Below are 20,378 nucleotides of genomic sequence, written 5' to 3'. Positions count from 1 at the left end.
CTCAACAGCCACTTTTCAGCATTGAGTAAAGCTGTTGAAGCCCTATTTTTTCACAGTGTTTATTTTATTCAAGTGTTTCCTGACGATGCCTGCGGGCTGGCCCTTGCACAAACACCTAGAGGCAGCCAGCTCCCACGACAGAGCTTGTGCCATGAGTGGAGGGCGAAGGGAAGGGAGAGACTGGGATTAGGGCACCAGCGGGGGGCAGGCCGGCTCCGTGGGGTACCCGTGTCCCTTGCCTCCCTGCACAGCCATCAGGGTTTCCATCCACACCCAGCACCATGGGCCAATGAGCCCAAACAGCGCTCGTCTCTGATAACGATGGCAACTTGGCCAACCAAACGGCTGGCTGCGGGCAGCGAGATACATTTTCTTCCCACCAGAAGCTCAGGCATCCCAGATGATAAATGCACAATCAGCTATCACTCACACTTGTAGATAAAGAACCTCTGCTGCAGAACCCGTTGTACATAGCCAAGCCTTCCCATGCCAATGATGAATATTCACGCCCTGACTGTAGACTAGATGGTGGCATCTTCCTGGATGGACTGGGGGCTAGATGCTATGCCTGTATTATTTGGACCACTTTATTATAAGGGGTTACAATTTTTATTGCCTGTTGCAAAGCAGCTAGATTCAGTAGATCTTCCCAGAGATCAAAGTGTGTCTCTAGGGCAGCCAGTAAATTAGTGGAGATTATAAATGAGTGCATAGTCATTGATGTCTTGAGAGCTCGGCTCAAGAGATCAGAGAGCATTCTTTCCCCCTTTCTGTTCATAAGTCTCTTTCCAGAATAGATTACTTTTTTTACACTTAAAAGCAATATTCATGGACTTCATAAGAACAAGTATTTCAGTAGGACATGCTCTGATCACATCACTCCCTGTTGTATATGGTCTTATTATGGACTGATGCTTCCCTTTAATACAGAGTCATGGAGACTGATGTCAGTGATGTGTGCTTGGGGAATCGTATCGCTTAACTAATTTCATCATATTTTATAGCAAGTACAGCCTCCGTAGGAACTTTCTCAGAAGAATGGGAGCTCTTTGAAGCTCTGTTATGAGGTGCAATGAGTGTATGAAGCAGAATAAAAGCAAATTAGAGAGCGCTTTACTATCCTGAAAAAGGAGATTATAGCTATGGTGGGGAAAAGTAAATATAAAACAAATCACACTATGCCAAAAATTGCAAATAAAGAAAACAGGAATAAGCATCCATTTCATGAAGGGATTTGAAGTTAACTTTTAATATCCAAGCTGGGAGATAAGTCAGAATTGTGTCTTTGTGCAGCAGATGAAACAGAGCTCTCATTTACTGTAACAAATCTAGACTGTATATTGTAAGAATAACCTCAATCTGAAAGATTTTACAACTATTTAAAAAGTTTCTGTATATTGCATGAAATAGGAAACAAACAAGCAAACAAACAAACAAAAACAAAAAACAATGTTTGGAACCATTCCACTTTAGAGAACTACCATCATGAGACAACTCCACAGGCTGTCAGGTAGAGCTAACCCGATTTTGGTAAAATGGGCAATCCAAAAAGAACAAGCAGCCTGTTGAGTGTGCAGCTTATGTTATGGGATCTTCTCGTCCTGGCTGTTCCTGGTGGGGCCCAGCCCTCTGCATGGCTTGTAGGTAGGAGTGGGCACAGTGGGATGACGTTTTCTACCAGGCAGCATTTCATGCCCGCCTGCTGAAGCCCGTTGGTATGCAGCATAAGGTGTCACCAGCCCTGTTTCCAATTGAGTTGCGAGTTCTTTTCTCTAGCTTAATCCATGTGAAAGACTCAAAGGAATCCAAGGATGTCACAAAGATGCCATAAAGAAGCCCAATTTGACTGAAAAGTACTAGTTGAAATGCCTTGCCTGAAACAACTCCTTGCCAAAGAACAGGTTTGCCAATTAGAGATGCATCGTGTGGTACGCTGCTTGGATGCTTCACTCCTCATGGGAGGGTCTTTTGGTGTGCCTTTGCCTTTTGTCACCTCTTGCTATAGCTGATAGCGATAACCAGGACTGGCAGTTTGTACCAGCCAGGCAGTGGGTTTTGTTCTGTAGGCCAGTAGGTTTTGGATTGGCATCAAGTCACAAATGCCTTTAACTGAAGCAATATGACAAGTTTTAGACATCTGCTGGCTGTCCTAGCTGACACAGGAAAATTTGACGTGATAGTTGACAAAACAATGGTCTGTCACTGAAGACATTAACATTTTGAAAATCCACTTTGTAAGAGTCCCCTAATGATACCTATTGCTGTGGCAAATTGCATAAAATAAATCACTAGCCATAAATAGAAGTGCATAGGCTTTGTTTGCCATGTTTGCACTATTACCCAACTTAAATGAGTGACATATCACAAAGTGACATGCGCCATGCTGTCTGCAGTGCATCACTTGTGCAACATTTTCCTAAGGGCTTAGCACTGAAAGCTTCATTTTGGTGAGCAAGCTGTAACATCTGCCGAGAACTGTAGCAAAAAGTGATGTTATTAATTTGTACAGAAAGAAATTCCTACCACCCATATGAATTTCTTTGGAATTTGTTTTCCCTCTCTGGATGCAGAGGATTGAATGAGTGATAAAATACTACATCAAGAACAGGTCCAACTATTGATGCTTTTTCATAAGAAAAAGAGTGGGCCATTTGAGGATTTTTTTCTTGCTTGAAATATGGATTCTATATTCAAAGATGATTCGTGGATTTGTCATTATAGTGTTGTGCTTTTCCACTTATCCTTACAAAATATTTAGACTGTTTTTTGAGATCTAATGTGACAGATTCTTAACAGTCAGGTGGTACCAACTTGGATGACATCTTCTGCTGCTTTCTGTGCTGCTTACAGTCTGAACACTTTAATTTCCTCTCTGTCTTTGTTCAGGGGTCCTGATTACGCACTTTGGTCATTACACAGCGTAACTGTTTGCTTTATTGTTAAGACCCATCTGAGGACAAGCTGGGGTGAATAGCTGATGCAGTGTAAACACGTGTGACTAATCCATCTGATATGGTACTGGCTTGTCTTTAATATTCTGGGCTGTAAGATAACGTCTGAGTGTGCCTGGCAGAAAAAGGGGTGGGGAAGCGGGCAGGAAGCAGTTTCCTTTGGGCATGAAGACTGATGCTGAAAGGCTATCAGGTGATAAGCTTTAATGTGAGCCACACATTAAAATATGTTTAACTTTGGTTTTGGGGGAGCGACTGTCTCAGTCAACCTTGCGTTCAGGTTTGAGTGCTCTGATATACGTAAGCAGCCAAAAGGCTCATTTTGTGATTCTACACAGGAGAAAAACTGCACTTAAACATTTTAGCTTTCAAAATACAGAAAAATAAAATAAAATAAAATAAAATAAAATAAAATAAAATAAAATAAAATAAAATAAAAATCCATCGCTGTCTGCTCTAGTATAACTGTGAGGGAATCCTACCTGAGTTATGTGGAATGACGTGTTTTCTCTGTCACCAGATTGCCAGTCTGGTTTTCAGTTCTTTGGGCAGGAAAATATGTGCATGGAAGGCAGATTTCAAGTGTTTGCCACGGGGAAGCAAGTGCATTGACTCAGTAAAAAAGTGTTTGGCCTCAGAAATGTAGATGCTAAATCTTACTGCTCTATTATAATAATGGACTGTGAAAAGTGGTGGGAAATTTGGAGATGGTTGAGTCAACCCTTTTTCTTTAGGGAATGTGATTTTGAGTAAGTTTCTCCTGGTACCCGAGGGAAGCAATCGAGTTCAGAGAGGGAATATGAAATACTAGGTTTGCAAAAGAGCAGACCAGACGGAACAAAAACCAGGGCCTGTGTCTCGGTGCAGAGTTCTGCTGCTTGAGTCGGTCACACATGGAGGTGCAGCCCAGTGGGTGACGCACGTGGAGGTTCAGCCCAATGGGTGACAGACACGTGGAGCTGCAACCCAGTGGGTTACACAAACGTGGAACATCAACAAAGTGGGTCACACACACGTGGAGCCACAACCCAACGGGACACACGCACACACATGCGGAGCCATGGGGCAGGGCCTGGTGTGCGCCTACGACTGTCCGGCCAGGCCGTGGCCTGCGAGCCGATCCACATTGCCCGCTCACATCGCCATGGCAACCCAGAGCCCCCAGACCCCGTCCCCACACTTTGGGAACCTCATTAAGTCAGGCGGCAGGACGGCAGCTGCGGGCTCAATGTGTTAGGCTGACAGCCGCGAACGCGTTTTTATGGCGCTCAGGTGATTTTTGGCCCTCTCTAGGCCGAACTGTTGAAACTGCGGGGACAGCGGGACAGATGGCAGCATAAATAAATATTGCCGATGTGTTTAATACGCACACATCTTCTGAAAAGTGCAAGCCAACCGCGCTCAGTTTTATCAACTCTGGTAATTTAAACAAAGCATAAATAAAGGATAAAAGAGTACAGCTGAGAAGATGAGGGTGTTTTTAAAAATTTATTTAAGTGGCTGATTTTAAGAGCAAATAGATTGAACTTCAGGCTTATAGTGGATCTCGTAAAAAGTTGCACAGGTATAAGTAATTAAAGTTCCCTTATCTGGATAGACATTAACATTCAGCAAAGCAGGGCCCAGGTGGGTGACTTTTACACCACTTCCCAGGCTCTGATGAAGGTAAGAGCGATGGAGTAAGACCCATTACTGCTTGGGCAGAGGAGTTTCCCAAGCACCAGAGGCATGAAGTACTGCAGCCACCCCCCATTTGGGGCTTTCACCTCACTCTCTAGTGCTCTTGTCTGAAGTGGGGTTTTGTTTTATTAGTGTAAATGGGACTTCATACCATGGGTCTAAGCTAAAGACAAACTCAACCCCCAAACTCTCTAAAATAATATACAGTGCATTTTATGTGATAATGATTGCAATTATTTCATGTTCTTCATAGTTCACCTGTTTTGACTTAGGCTGTTGGAATGTAGTAAAGTCAGAATGTAATTAGATGCTTTTTGTGCTAGCATTTTGAGTAAGTTCAAGTTGGTTTTGTCATTTTCATTATTGCACAAGTAAAGTAGAAAAATGGTGGTGTGTAGTTCTCAGTCTCCTTCTTGAGGTATACAAAATTAGTTGCATCCCTGACAAAAAATTCCCCCTGGTGACAGGTGATGGCCTAGAGAATATTCATGGTTCTGATAATTTCAAAAGGACAAAGAGAAGGAAAACTCTGAACTATATAGAATAAGCATGTTACAAACCCTGAGAGCTCAAAACTGGTGTGTTTCAACAAGAGCTGAAAAATAGCAATGCTGTCATCCAGGTGCTTTAATTTCACTGTGAAAGGAAATGACAGATGCCTCAGACCCTAAATTATAATTTGTAGATACTAAACAAAGAACCTCAATTAACCACTAGTAAAGCAATTATTAGTATTGGCTAGAATCCATTCTGCCCAGGGTCTCAGACAGCAATCCAGTCCAGTCAGCTTCCCAGAACTGTCTGACCTGGTAGGCACCTAAATTCATTTGATAATTTCCTACATCATTTGAAATTGCTCTGGGCCCTTAACCTGATAGCCAGGACCAGATTCTTTGTTTTGTATTTGGACATTTCTGTAGCCAGTGATGGTCTCATATGCAATGAGTATGTATCATAGGACATATAGACCAAAATTCAAGGGTTTTTGCCTGCCCAGCTGGCACAGGGCATTGGGTAGGAGTGAGATTTTGTCTGAGCTCCTCTGGCTGCCTCGTGAGCCATGCATGCCCACCTGCAGTGTTAGAAGAAAGACAGAGCGCTCTCAATCTGATTATCTCCTGGAGGGAGTATTTCCTGAAGAGGTCAATTCAATTGCACTCAATGCCTAGAAGATAGGGTCACCCACTTTTTTTTGTGCCCTTTTGTTCTGAGACCAGCACGCAAAAGCAGAGCCCCACTGCTGCTGGTCTGTTTGATGAGTACACACAGAGGTGAGAAGACCTTGAAGACCCAGATCCATGGTGGGGAATGGCACCTGATTTTTCCTATTGCTTCCTTACAGCCTCGGCCAAATAGGTAAACATGCATCTTTGCATGGAAATAAAACCCACTGAGGAGTTAGTAAATCTAAAAAACACCTCTTCCTCAAATAAATCCTTCATTTGCATATAGTTAGGGAATAGGAGTACTGGTTTGGCTACTCTAGAAGAGAGGACACTGCCCAAGATGGACCTGTGGTCTTGTCTCAGGCATGGCCGTTCCAATGTTAAACTTCAGCAGATTGGATTGCTGTCTAGAGGCACTTAAATTTTGTATATAGCCATTGGGAAGAAGGAAATGGAAGCATTAAATGGATTGGATTGCTCTCTGTGATTCTTCAGGTTTTCCATTAACTGCGTTAAAGATTAAGCAGTTACATGAGATGAACCTCTCTGCCCTGCTCACTGCCCCTCGGTGCAGGGATCTAAAATCTCTGTCAGACAGTGATTAAGATGGGTACGTCAGAGAGACTGCCAGGATATCCCCTTTAGAATAATAATTTCAGAGCACTCCAGCCATTTTAGGAATGTGATCTGTGCTATGCATGGCAAATTAGACCTTTGTTTTTTTTTATGGCAGGTTTATTTTCTCATTCACCATCTTATTTCTTTTGTGTATTTAGTATTCAAAATAAATGTATTGCTTTATATAGTTCATGATTGAGGGCACTTGATATGCAGCTAATTTTATTTCATCCACTGAAAAGTAAAGTGAAATAAATACCTTTTTTTGACTGTGTGAATAAGATGAGCGAAAAGAATCTAAATTTAATGGCCAAATCTGGGTTGCTTTTCTGCTGTAGTAAACTCAAGGGAATCTGCTTAAGTAACTAGTGTGCACAGAATCAGGCTTTAAATGTGGCTGTTTTACCTGAGAGAGCCAAAGGACTTACTTAATGGCACTCGCCATGAATCCTGCACAAGAGAGAGATAATGCCGCTACATATGCAGATAATATGTGATCATAAACTGCAAGTAACTATGTGATAAAAATGACTTTTGGTTGCCAGCACAACCCGTAAGAGCTCCAGGAAAGCTACTGGGGCATTTCTGTAGCCAAAGTGCTGCATAGCATCACCGATAAACTGTCTCTCTTGGGCCAAGTTTTGTTTTTTTCCAAGCAGAGCACAAAATGTTTCTGACACATGCCTGTCAGGACTGCTCACCTCTGCTGCACGGTAATTTGTAACTGTGTAGGTGGTGGCCACAAAAAATGCATAGGAGTCTTGACAGACTTCTGTGTCTGGCAGAATTATCCTCTGAATCACAGATAAAGTATTTTAATTGTTAATCTGTACAACAAATATCCGAGATAATATCTTAAAACAAAAGGAGAAATCTTATTTATAATCACCAGTTTTTAGTCATTGACACAATTAGAATAGTGACAGAGGCTGTCCATTCCTCAGGTAACTTGTAGTGATATTTAATAGCTGATAATACCATCATTCATTTCCTATATTCATTTTATGGATGCTTGCTTAATATATAAATATTTGTCTTGTGTAATTAAAATAAATTAATGGATTCCCAAAAAACATGTATTAATTTAAAATGACTCTTAGTAAAACCAATTAAACAACAAGTAATTGTTTTACTTTGTATCAGTAATTTTAAATTGGCTTTTTAAATTGAGAAGCAAAATATAGCACAGCGAACGCACCTGTGTTTCTAATTAAGCAATCCACACTGAAAAGAGCAAATAAATAAGAACACTCTAAATCTGTAATTTCTTTTCTCAAATCCAGAAAGAAATTCCATTTCATGATGTGTTGTTAAAACAGTTATTCGGATGGATGTGATTGCCAGTCTTCAGTCTCCGTGTTTCACTGGGGTCAGCTGGGGACTCGGCAGACTCCATGGCCCATTCATTCAAGAATGGCCTGGAATTTCTTGGTCCTTGTGTTCTCAGAGGTGTCCAGTTTACATTGTGGAGGACACCCTACATCAGATAACAGGCATACAGGTGGGACAAAAGCATCTTCTCAAGTCCTTCTTGAAGCACATGAATTTGTGCATGCTAAAAACAAAAATCTCCCTTGCTCTCAAGTAGGAACAGCAGTTTTTCTGAGAACAAATTATTTATTCACTAAAAAATGTCACTTCAAAATTTTCTACAAAGCCAACCCAGGCTTTATGTAAAAATTGCTATTCTTTCTGTGTTTACATAGTAATAGTGGTCCATTTTTCTCCTCTCACACTAACTCAATAATGATGGTAATCAGCCATAGGAGAAACCAGGCTCACGCCCGTTGTGACTAATTCAGACACTCAGAATACCCCAGCAGATACCTGGGGAGTATTTTAAGGTGACACTTCTTTGGGGAACAGCAGCGGCTAGGGGCTGGGGAAGGACTGTGTTGTGGAGTTGGTCTCCAGCAGCTAACATGCTGGTTTGAGCATCTGCCCCCTGCGCTCATCATTGTGCTGCATTGACTTTGTCTTGGAGATACTGCATACAAGAGTTCATCCCCTTGTGTAGAAAGGGGTTAAAATCAGATTCAGGTTGAATGTACTCTTTGCAGAACTTGTGTGACTGTTTGTTTGTCTATTGGCCCAAGGCTAGCCTTGATCCGCTTGCACATCCCATGGGAAAGGTGTCAGCATCTTGGCCAAGTCCCTTGGTGAGCCAGTAGACTATCAAATAGACAATGACTATCAAAACCTCGTTAGCAGCATCACTTGGAGTTATCTGTATATAAATACTAGTGAATTAGGAGGTAAATGTATTCCTCAGCAACTGCATAATTTTACAGATTCATTTTCAAGCAGTAACATACTTTAAAAATTAATCTCTTTTAAATGAAATGTTCATTTAAAAATGATGTTTAATGAGGTCTAATGCATCCTGAGTTGCTGGCAGGAGAAGGTTTGTTCTGCAGCTGATCCTGACAAAGGAGGGCGGGGAGGTAATTAACAAAGACAATCAAACTTTCATTAGTATTAATAAAGCCTGCAAGTTAAAATGTTTTGATGCAAACAACTGCTATTTATGCTCCAAAACACCATTCTTTTCTATCAGTATATCTTTTAAAGATGCTTTATTGTGTGGGTTTCTAGTTGACACCACATGTAATAGATTTCTTGGAAATAGAGTTTAACCATTAAACATGAGGATGTATGTCATTATTTTCTTCAGCTAAATGCCTGAAGGTGAAGCTGAGTGAATTTAATGCATTAAGAAAGGTAATTATCAGATAATCTTGATTGCCAAGATTCTTCCTGCTCCAACTAAAACCGATGGTGGCATAATCTGTGCACACGGACATCTCATTTTTCCTTTATGACTTTGATTTAGGTTTGACAGCAGCATATAGCTATGTTGTTTTTGTATTTTCCTTCTAATATTTCTGCTGGGTTTCTCATCTCTCTCCTTGTTCATCCCCATAAATTACAGTTCTTTTACCAACTCTTTCTTTAAGTAATAATTTTATGGTCAAATGGATTGCTGTGCATTAAGGACTGGAGGGAAAAAAATTGGCAAATTTTCCAGTAACAGATTTTTTTTCTTCTTTTCTGAAAGCTGAGGTGTAAGTTTGTCACAGCTTTCACAAATCTTCTTTCTCAGCAGTCATGCATCAAAGGCTTAGAACTGCAAATGAATTATTTTGATTACTGCTGCCCTGAGAAGATCTCCAGGGATGGGAGGTGGCAGGCTTAGCTACTGTCCATTCCTGCCGGGCCAAATCCTGCTCCCAGGGATGTAAGGCATTGGGAACTTGGCCACTGGCTTCAGTGGGGCTGGGATTTAGCATGTAGCACAGACATTTTTAATTAAATAAAAAAAAAAAAAAAAAAAAAAAAAGGAAAGAAATAAAAAGTCAGGCTCCCATGTGCTCAAAGTTGTTGACTCCACAAATTTTGTGGAATTTACAATTTTTCTTCCCTGCACTAAGACAACATTGAGGTAAGTGAGGGAAGAGAAGACAAAATGAAGGATACCTGAGGAGACAATAAGAAATAAAAGAGAAATAATTATTCCCTGACATATTTACATAATCAGAGACACCTTTTCCTTCCCCCTTTGCTTTTGTCTCATAGATCCTTACTCTGCCACCTCTTTACGGCACAGCCTTAGAGATGATGGCAGGGATAAAACTAACGAGGACCTATAGAAAATATTCTAAACCAAACTGACTCATGATTTTTTTGTACTTTATTTAACCAGTTCAAAACACATCCATGCTAGGCTAGGCAGCTTTTTTTTTTTTTTTTCTTTTTTTAATCACAATTTTTCCACAGCACTTCTCAGCTGGAAGGGGGACAGGCTGGGCAGGGGGAGTTCCTGGACTGGAATCCTCTCCCCACACGTTTCTCTCTTTCATCTTCAGTCCACCGGAGGTTGCCTTTCTTGGGCTTGGCATTTAGGTAGGCTCAGCCTTACACTCTTCTCCCTTGGGAACCAAGTGACAGCCTGCTTCTCATTTTCAGTCACTTTGAACTCATCTACCTGAGAAAATCATGACGAACCTGGCTTTCCAGCAGAAAAAACTCTTTTTGCTGACTCCCTTCGTGGGTATTCTTATTGCCTGCTGAACCTGCACCTGGAAACCCTTACGCTCAACCATGCGCAGGTGCCTTGAGAGCAGAATAAGCAAGTCCACAAGGGGAGTGAGGGCACAGCAGCTATTCCTCAACAGCTATGCCAGACTACTCCATTAGTAAAGCCCTGGGTAAGCCTGCACCAGCTGTGCGTGTTCCTCCTTCCCCCTCTGTCAAAGCAATTTTTTAACAAATCAGTGTCTTTTGATCTCAGGGCTATCCATTTTGGCAAATAACCTTGTCATCAGTGCCTGGTGCTTTGGAGCTGATCCTTGTGCCTCTATTATGTGGCATGCCTCTTTCAGAGGATGCTCCTGCAGACCACTCTTACCTTTCCTGCTGCAGTCGTCATCAATCCCTTTTGATCTAACCCTGCAGCAATAAGTCCTCAGAAACAAAAGCATGCTCTTACGAAATGAAGTTCCAATTTTTCAGTTTGTCATGTCCCTCGGTTATCTTAACTGAGGCCGGAATAAGTGAACTATTGGCTTGTTGTTCCTTGAATTTAAGCAGGGACTCTTTAAAATGTTTTTGTTTCTGGTAGATAGAAAAGAGAAACAAATACATCAAGTATCCCTGGCTGCAACAGTGGCATACATATTATTCTTAAGTATGTGTAACCTTTCCCAACAAGGTTTGGCTTAAGGCTCTTCCTTCTCATCCCACCTTGGGTGCCTGTGTTTGCCTTGAGGCAGTTTGGAGCCTGTGTTCTCTCCTCTTCTCCCACCCCCTTTTCCTCGCCACCCACCCCTCAGGGCAAAGATCTTCTTGTCCCCCACACAAGCACATGGTCCTTTGGAAAATTACGGGTAGCATCTTATCCCTGAAAGTAAAGGAAAAGGTAGAACAAATTATTTAAATCACATCATTGCAAAGGGCAGACAAGCAGATGGAGGTGGAATTTATTAAAAAAGAAAGAAAGAAAAAAAAAAAATTCTTTGAAGAAAGCTTAAGGGTTACTTAATTAACCAAAGCAGAGGGTCTGCCTCAGGGTGCATGTTTTCTGGCACTGTGCTGCTGGGGAGCGGCCAGCTTCCAGAGCAGAGCGCTTGGCTTTAATTTTCTTCACTCCTATGTAGCCTTCCCACAGCTTCACCTTCCCCATGTTGTTCTTGGTTTGAAATCCCTCCATCTCCTCCCTTTTGGTGCTGGGGGAATGGATTGATCTCATTGTCCATGAATACTCATCATTAGGGCAATTCCTCTGCAGACCAAGTCTTACAGTAATACAAACCCTCGCTTGGAGGCACAGGGTTTTCCTCAGCCATGCCATTTCTCTCTGCCATTTCCAAACAAAGTGGATGTTCCCTCTCTGAGTTAGCTTTTTTTTCTCTGCGTGCCTCTACCTCCCTTAACAGTCAAGGAGCTGTGCTCGTGGTTGGAGCCATCACTGAGCCAGCCCAGCCCTGCTACGCGCCCTGTGTCTTTTGGTACGGCCTGGGGAGGCCTGGGGAGGCTCGGACAAGTTCCAGGAGCTGGGAATCCCCGGGGAGATGGCATCTTAATTCACAACACATCAATGGAAAATATCAAATGACCAGTAAGTGTTGCTGTGTTTATGCAGCAGCAACGGCGAACTTGCCAGATAGCATGAAGGCAAAGTTCTTGCCAAAAAAGCCATATAAAATGGGTCTCTTATTTTAATTAGAGCAATTATTCATGGGACTCCAGATGTTTTTAAAAAAGAAAGAAAGAAAAAAAAACCCTCTGCCTGACAATGAATAGCAACATTAATTGTCTGAGTTCTCTGTGTCGGAAGGGCAGAATAGATCCACTGATCAATATATCTCTCTAGTTTTGTGAAATAATGTTAATAGCTATTGCCATCAATACTCCTATGGAAAATAATTTAATAGAAGATTATTGTCATTCTATGAGTTTTTTTTTTTTAAAAAAGCCATTCATTAAATTTATTCCTTTTTGAAGCCTGGTTAAAAAAAAAAAAAAAAAAAAAGAAATTGAAAAAAAGTGCAATGAAAAGGGCTCCCTGCTGTACTAAATTCTATAGGCCTTTAGAGGAAATTCCACAGAGCTGTATTGCATTTCTATAGATTTAATTCCTAGGGGTTTCTATGGGATTTTTCATCTGGGAGGACATGTGTGAGAGATCTAATGTTCTGTTTGTATGTGCTTTAGTTTCCAGCAGTTTTCATCTTTTTTGTTTGTTTGTTTGTGGGCTACCTAAAAATTTTCCACTAGAACGTGTGGGCCCTTGGGTATTATAATTATAAGCTCGGTGACCATGGACTTGGCTGCTTTATACAGGAACTGGGAGTCAGCAAACTCCAATGGATCTCTGGACAACACATTGAGAAGCACTGCTTTATTTCTTTCCTTTACATTGCCTGGGGAATAGAAAATGTAACCACCACTCACTGCGCTTGTAAGTGACTGAGCATAGTTGCCTCCACGTTTAGACTTCTAACACATTACCGTAATCAGCACCACTGTCATTTATTAATTTACACAGTTTCACATCTGCTTTTCCAAAGTGAAGATCAGGCTGGAATTATCCCCTGAAGCATGAAAACGGGAGCAGCGTTAACCATAAGTAATCTTACTGCCATGGTGTTAGTTTTCAGAGAAAGAGCATTAGGGGAGTGGAGGGGATACTCCAGAAACAAAATATCCCCAGGCTGCTGGGAAACTCAAAATATGACAGAGTGTCTAACTAATAAAAAAATCTGCATCTGTTGTACTAAAATGCAGTTTGTATCTTTGGCTGTGTGCTCAGTCAGATTTTTACTGATATCCATTAAAACATCAGAATCGGTAGGACTTGATTTTTTTTTCAGAGACCAACATTTTGCCCCCATTTTGGTGTTGAACAGCAGAAGAACCTGTATAATATTGCACATAATTAGTTTTATTTTGACTTTTAGACAGTGACTGTTCATTATTGTATCCATCTCTGTGAGTAACCTAGAAAATCATTTATGGAAGTGCTTTTTTCTGGCTCTGAGAAACCATTCACATGAGTTATATGTAGGTGAAGGAGCAGAAGTTTTAAATTATCCTGATGCAAAACAATTCTCAAGGCAAGATGGAGTTTTTTATGTTGTAGGAACTTTGTGAGTCCCCATGAATCAGTGTATTTGGAATCTTATGGAACAAGTTCAAAACTGTCAAAAAGGTCTATTCAATATTGAATATGCTTGCACATTCAATAGCAGAGAGGAAAACCCAATGTCTGCCAAAAGAATGTAAAAAGGGCTGATAAAACAAGTAAAGTTCTTTCAACTCCAAGAGGTTTTGTTCCTCTTTAAAAAAATATTAAAAAAAAAAAGTAAAAAAAAAAATAAACACAAAAGCTGCAGTTGACAGTGTCTCTGACAGCACTTTTGTAGCCATTTAAGCAAAACAATGCAAAGCAGCTTGCTGGAGGACGCTGGCAGAACATACTGTAGCTTTCAAACTTTGCACAGACTGCTGAGAAATGAAATGTTTGACTGAGAAGCTGATGTGGGTTTGGCAACATTGCTTAATTGATAGTGTAGAAAGAAAGAGGATTCTGCTTCAACCATCTGCAACAGTAACTGGGACCAGCTCTTTGTGCAATAGCATCTGTAGCCTTTGGTCCACCTCCGTCTCACCAAAATATAATTCTGGGGAAGCAGTCCGGCTCGTAGACCTGGAAGGATCAAGGAGTGTGAATTTCCTTTCAGGTTTAATTATGAATATGAAACTCCTATTTGGTCTTTCCTTGTGCCTGCTGGAAGAAAAAATGTTTAGCAACTGAGCTTGGGGTGGGGGACAGTGGGACAGACCACTGCCGAGCCACTCAGGTTCTTGTGTGCCCCACCTGGGAGATGGGAGGTGCTTTAATGCAGCACTGCCAGGGTTCCTTGTGCATTTGGTGATGAAACTGGGATTTCTGGCTATGTATGAATTAAAAATGTATTGCAAGCCATTTGTAGCTTTCGTATCAGTCCTTGCTTCTCTTCGGAAGTGATGGCAGAGATGCCTGCATAAGCCCTGGCTGAGGACCTTCATGCACTGCAGCGCCAGTAGATCCATCGCATTGGTCACTCATGGGATGTTCCAGGTGGCTCCACACAGCTGCACAACACACCAGCCAGGGCAGGATGCATGTGTACATCCAAAGTTACGGTATTCCTCGTACCTCAAATCTACCTGCTTAGTTTTTTTGTTGTTGTTTTCTTTTGTTTTGTTTATATATATGGAAAGAGGCTGATCTAGCCCTGATGTTCCATAACTTGCACAAAGAGCAAGTTTCCCAATGAAATTGCTTGAGCGTACAAGATTCAGGAATAGGACATTTAGTTGTCAAACTTTGATATGAAAGAATTTTTGCTGGAAGCCTCTGTTAAGCATAAAAATTTAATCACACCAGCGTTTCAATTCTGTAATGCTAAAGAGAGAAACTGCAGGACAGTTCCTACTATTATATCAATATCAGCTGTGAAAATAGCTTCACGTGATGAGAGTGTCTGTGGCTAAGATGGCATTACACCGCACTTTGCCATTATCAGTTTAATCCTCCTCGGTGTCCATCCATCTGAATTCCATTCCCTCTCTGCCTTCAGGCACGTTGCACACAATTAATAAATCACCTTCAGCAACTCCATTTTTCCCACATATGTAATTTTGGCTGAATGATGTTCAAAAAAGGGAGGTACTGCTATTGTACTAACTGAATATATTTTTAGTATGCTTGATATACAAAGCCTTTATTTCTAATCTCTCCTTTATTTAGTGGCATATATCATGCCACTCTGGCAAGGTTGTAATCCCAATAAATCTGTACCGGGAAGAAGAGAATCACATCTTGATCTAGCAAGCCTGTTATCGTTCAACTAATGAATATGTCTGCGGCTTGGGCGGGGACGGAAAGCATGATGAGCTTTTCTCCAGCTTGGTCAGCCTGAAGGAAGCATCACATCATAAATCTCTTTCGGTGCACCTTCTTTTGCCTCTTGGCTTATGGTGGGAGTTGGGTGGGAGTGGGAGATCACTGTCATGAAGCTCCCTCCCCTGACAAAGACTGGGCCCAGCCTCTGGTTCCTGGTGGAGGAGACGGGAGTCTGCTGGGCCTCAGCTAGGGAGCGTGTGCCAACGCCAGAAAACCATTTGCCTTTTGGAGCATCAGCACTCATCTCAGCAACAGAGCGATGAAATGGCATTATTTTCTGCATAGCTCTTCAAGACTGAGTCCTTAACCGCTAACCAATATCGCTTCTTTTTTACACATACTAGCTAGAATTCAGACTATATCTATATATAAACAGCTATAGTGAGTCAAAGCTACAGTTATAACTTGCAAAAATGTATACCTTCAAAAATCTGGGGATGCTGTTTGCTGATTCTATCTTTTTTAATGTCCTAAAGAAGCAAATACATTTTCTTGAGATGGTGTGACCCAGAGGGAGGCATGTAAATGTACTGGCCTCAGAGGAGGTGACCCCGACTCTTGTGACTTGTAATTAAGAGCCTCTCATTGAAATTGGCAGGAGTGTCTGCTCATTCTGGCTGTCACTTGTTTTTACTCCAGCTGGCTAACAAGAAAAAAGCAGTTTACTTGCAGGTTTTTATCTGGAAAAATCACAGCAACCTGTTGTGACTTGTATGGATTTGTGAGAGAAATTATAGCAATGTTTTGATATGTAGCACGAGTGGTAATACTTCTGTCATTGGCATCCAGTGGTGAAGGCAGTGATAACTTCACCAGGAGAGGAATTAGATAAAGTAATCTGCAATAAATAAATTTGCTTGGGGTTGTAAATCACTGAAGCATTCTTTGCAGCATTTTGTCTTCCTCGCTGGCCTTCAGAGGTTCAGCTGTCTTTACTGTGCTTGACACACAGTTGTGCCTCTTCCCTCATCATCGGCTGAAGTAGGAGGGCAGGCAGGAAGGTTCTGAAACTCGAGTTTGGGATTTTATATTTGAAATTTTAGTTTTTATTTTGTTTCCCAGAAGCCTACCAAATGTTTTGGGTTACTTGCTAAGCAGTAACTAAGGCTGAAGGAATGGTTGCAGATGAAGCCCAGTATGATTCAATAAAAAGCTTTCTGAAAAAAATGAATGCTATTTTATTTAAAAAGAAAAAGAAAAAGAAGTTTACAGTTTTGAAAAAAACAGACATGAAACTAGTTTCTTTTTTTTTTTTTTTTTTTTGCTTTTAGCACTGCTCTCGTATAATACATGTGTTACTTTGCTGCTTCTATACTGAAACCAAGCATCACATTTCTTACCACTTCTTTTTAATAAAAGAGACCCCTCCTTGGCACATACAAATATTTCACCTCTTTTTATATTGTCTGTTTTTTTCTTGCAGACAAGAAATTGTGCTCAGGCCAGAGCATGGAGACGTGGCAGGAATACTACCCACCTTCTCCACCAACCTGCTGAGGGTGAGCAGGGAGGCTTCCACAGCTCACCCCTCATTAGCTGATGCCAGCATCATCAGCACGAGCTGGTGGCCGGGCCGTGCACATCTGCTGTGCATCCCCTGCCCTGCCCGCTGCCCTCCTGCGAGGCCACATGATGCCCTGCTGCTCCAGCAAGACTTCCTTCCTTGCCCTCGGCATTTGCTCTGTCCTAGGTATGTTTTATACTTCACACTTGGCTACCCCTCCCCTGGATACGAGCACGTAGCTGTACGTTTTCAAACTCCTCATGTGGCATGCCTTGCAGTTAGCTCATTCTTTCTGCTGGATGGAACCTCAATACATTAAAAAAAGGATTAGTATGTGCAGGCACAAAAAAAATCAGAATACTGTAGAGCACTTAATTGGCCAACTGCCGTCAACCATTTCAGCACTTGCATCTTCCTAGCTACTTGTACCGTATTGTTAGAGGAGAATAAATCATTTGACACAACTAGGTTTTAGAAAAATATGTGAAAACCATTCAGGCAAAAAATCAGTTGAAATGTATGAAATTTTCCATCCCAGTGCTCTCTGCTAAGAGAAAATATTTCAGCGAGGTGCAATATTTAATCTTGTTTTAAAATAAATAGTTTACTATATAAAATCACTCAGGGTGTGATTTTTAAAGCACAGTGTAATTTTATTTTCGTCTTAAGGTTTGTACCGAGAAATGCTGGCACATCACACATAAGGCCTAGGCAGACTCGCACGTTAGAAATAATCCTGCTGCAGTTGGGTTGTGTGAGGCACAAGTGCAAGTTTAAATCCATGAAGCACGTAAACTGATGGAAGTTTGCAGATGTGGCTAACACAGAGCAGAGCCCACGCTTGCTTCCATAAAACACGTGTCTTTCCCACCTTTACAATCTGTAACGTGTGTGAGATGCTTCTGCCCTTTTATGCTGTAGGAAATGATGCTTTGCCCCAGCTGGGAGAAGGAGACCACAGAAATGCTGGGGCCGAGGTCTGAGCCCTGCAGGAGGGCGTGTGGAATCTGTCCATGCACGTCCGTGCTGGAGGGTGAAAGACACTGCCTTGGAAGGGTGTGTGTACAGGTAGTCTTACAGACTTGGCTTTTTGGGCAGAGATTCGGATGCAGAAAGGAGCACATCACACGTGAAGCAGCGCACACTTTGCAAATGTCCGCTACAGAGCACTTTGCTAAGTAATTAAAACCGTAGGGGTTTTGCAGCACATGCAGGCATGTACCACCAGTTATGGCTCATTAAAGTACTGCTCCTGGAAGCTGCTGAGAACAGTAGACATTTCTGGGAGTGGAGCAATCTTTTGCTCTGAAGTTTTATGATCTACAGGAAAGCAGTACTGTAGCTGATGCCTGTATGCGACCAACACAATCAAGCAGTAAGTGGCTCCACATGCATTCTCTTAATTCTTAGCTGTCATATTGAGACTAAATTGGGCATTAAATTAAGGTTCAAGAGAAATTAAATTGTGACCTGAGGTGTAGTAAAGTCATACTAAGCACTTAAATATATAACCCGTTGTTTATGGGGAATAAAAATAAGAATTCGTGTTGCTTTGTTTGTAGAATTCAATTTATTCTTCTAAAGACAGATTAAGAAAATTTAAAAATAACTTATGAATGTGTATGGTCTGTGTTTACTTTCTCAAGGGTACGGTAAATGGAAGAGCTTTGGGGTTCAGAAGGCTTTCCCATGACCCTTCATCTGCTTCTGCAACACTCTCCTCTGTCCCCAGGTAGTGATCAGGGAAGTTCATCAGAAACACCCCTGTGCACAGCTGGCTATCCTCAGTTTTGTGGATCCTAGAAGCTAAATTTGACTTGTTCTGTCTGTATGTATAGGGGAATATTAGTTTTCTTTGGTTTGAAGTTTTTTTTTTTTCGTTTTTTTTTTTTTTCTTTTATCGTTGCTTTGATGACTTGACCATCAAGTGTGCTTTCTGGCCCCTCGGCAGGAGGGTTGGCAGCCTGTAGAGCGGGGCTGTAGGGGCAGGAGGGATGGAAAGGTGGGCAGCAGGTCTGGGTAGGCTGCAGGGTGGGAGCCACAGCATTCAGGGCAGGCTGTGGACCCCAGACCCATGACCCACTCTATTTGAGGCTGAAGTTGGTTGGGGAGACCTCATCTCCCATAGCAGCAGGACTGCCAGGCGGCTAATTGGTATCACCTCGTTTCTTTGAGAGTTCCCATCTCCCGAGTCTCACCAAATCCCTGCCAGCACATGCAATGTCTTATTGAAAGGAGAGAGATGCAGTCTGGCACACTACTCTTAAAAGCCTGCTGATCTTTGTGTCGGTGACCTAATCTTTGGTTTTATTTTGTTCCTTCTCATGCTGCCTTTATTTTCAGCTCTGCTCTCCATGTTCCTCCTCTCTGTATTTTGTTTTTTCTCCATGGTCCTTAGTATACATCAGTCACTGTCAAGCTGAGTTTTCCAGTGGTGACTGGGAAGACAGCTACGTGCACTCATTCAAAGGAATGAGTCGGTCTGCTCAGGAGTCCTGCCTCTGAATTACTGTGTCTTTGAGTAGCAAGCCTTAGTGTAAAACCTAGTCCTGGCACAACTTGGCTCTAAAGCCAGCGTGCCATTGCCCTGCACTGGCTTGGTTTTCCTTGGTGACTGTACAAAAAGGATGGCCCCAGCCTTCAGAGCAGGAGGCCTGCCTAACACAAAGGCTGTTCCTGCCTGGATGTTGCAGCTGAAGATCCAACCTATTCTACTTTTTGTTCTCCTGAGGCTGAAAATAACATTGATGTGAAATGTGGCATACACTGAAATGATCAAAACACACAGTGAATTTGAGTCTTTTAAGTATTGTCAGGCAGAAGGCTGGACAACGTTGGATGAGCTTGGTGGCTTGCTTGAGCAATGTTAATCTGGAATAGATCTTGAAGGTTTCTGGTTCCCCATCCTGTGCTCAGCTCATTAGACCATGCTTCCTCGCCACTTCAAATAAGCAGTTCTACAGCTTGCTCATTTAAAACCCTTTTGTTCTTCTTCTTCTATTTCTTATTTATAAGAACATTAAATTAAGCATTTGCCTTAAATTAAATCATGCAACTCTGTGGTATACTTTTCACGACAGCAAATATTATTAAATAAACCCTGTCATGTAAACAATTAAAAAGAAAATTCAGGAGTATTCTAGACGTTGAGTGCTCAACATATGCAACCAAATGCAATCGTATGCCTAGTGAAAAAAATGATGAAATTAGGTAATTAAAAAACCTTACCCCAGCACAGAGCCTCCACATAAGAGCTGATACGCAAGAAATCCATGAGATCAGTTCTCAAACCGCAGGCCTACTGAGCGGATGATACAATGCCTCTCACAGCGAAAACCTCCCACAACGGGGCTCGAGCTATAGGCATGAATTACTGTAATTACAATTCATTTAGGAAAATTAGGCTGCATATTACTCATGGATTTAAAAGCGGTATGGGCGTTTGAAGAGCGCAGGCAATGATCCCCACTCTCAGTAGATGGTGGAAGGCTCTCAGGGTCTGGCCGGGG

The 20,378-nt window shown here is 41.8% G+C and overlaps 1 long non-coding RNA gene across 1 annotated transcript; it reads right to left on the bottom strand.

The window, feature by feature from the left end:
* Positions 1-9,151: 9,151 nt before the first annotated feature.
* Positions 9,152-20,158, bottom strand: LOC118169428. Its single transcript, XR_004752094.1, has 2 exons — positions 20,098-20,158; positions 9,152-9,892 (listed from the first exon to the last, which is right to left on the bottom strand). It is a non-coding gene; the product is annotated as an uncharacterized LOC118169428 (long non-coding RNA).
* Positions 20,159-20,378: the final 220 nt, after the last annotated feature.

The sequence above is a fragment of the Oxyura jamaicensis genome, chromosome 6 (genome assembly GCF_011077185.1).
Source record: "Oxyura jamaicensis isolate SHBP4307 breed ruddy duck chromosome 6, BPBGC_Ojam_1.0, whole genome shotgun sequence".
In the NCBI taxonomy this organism is placed as follows: domain Eukaryota; kingdom Metazoa; phylum Chordata; class Aves; order Anseriformes; family Anatidae; genus Oxyura; species Oxyura jamaicensis.
This window is presented reverse-complemented; position numbering and strand designations above follow the sequence as displayed.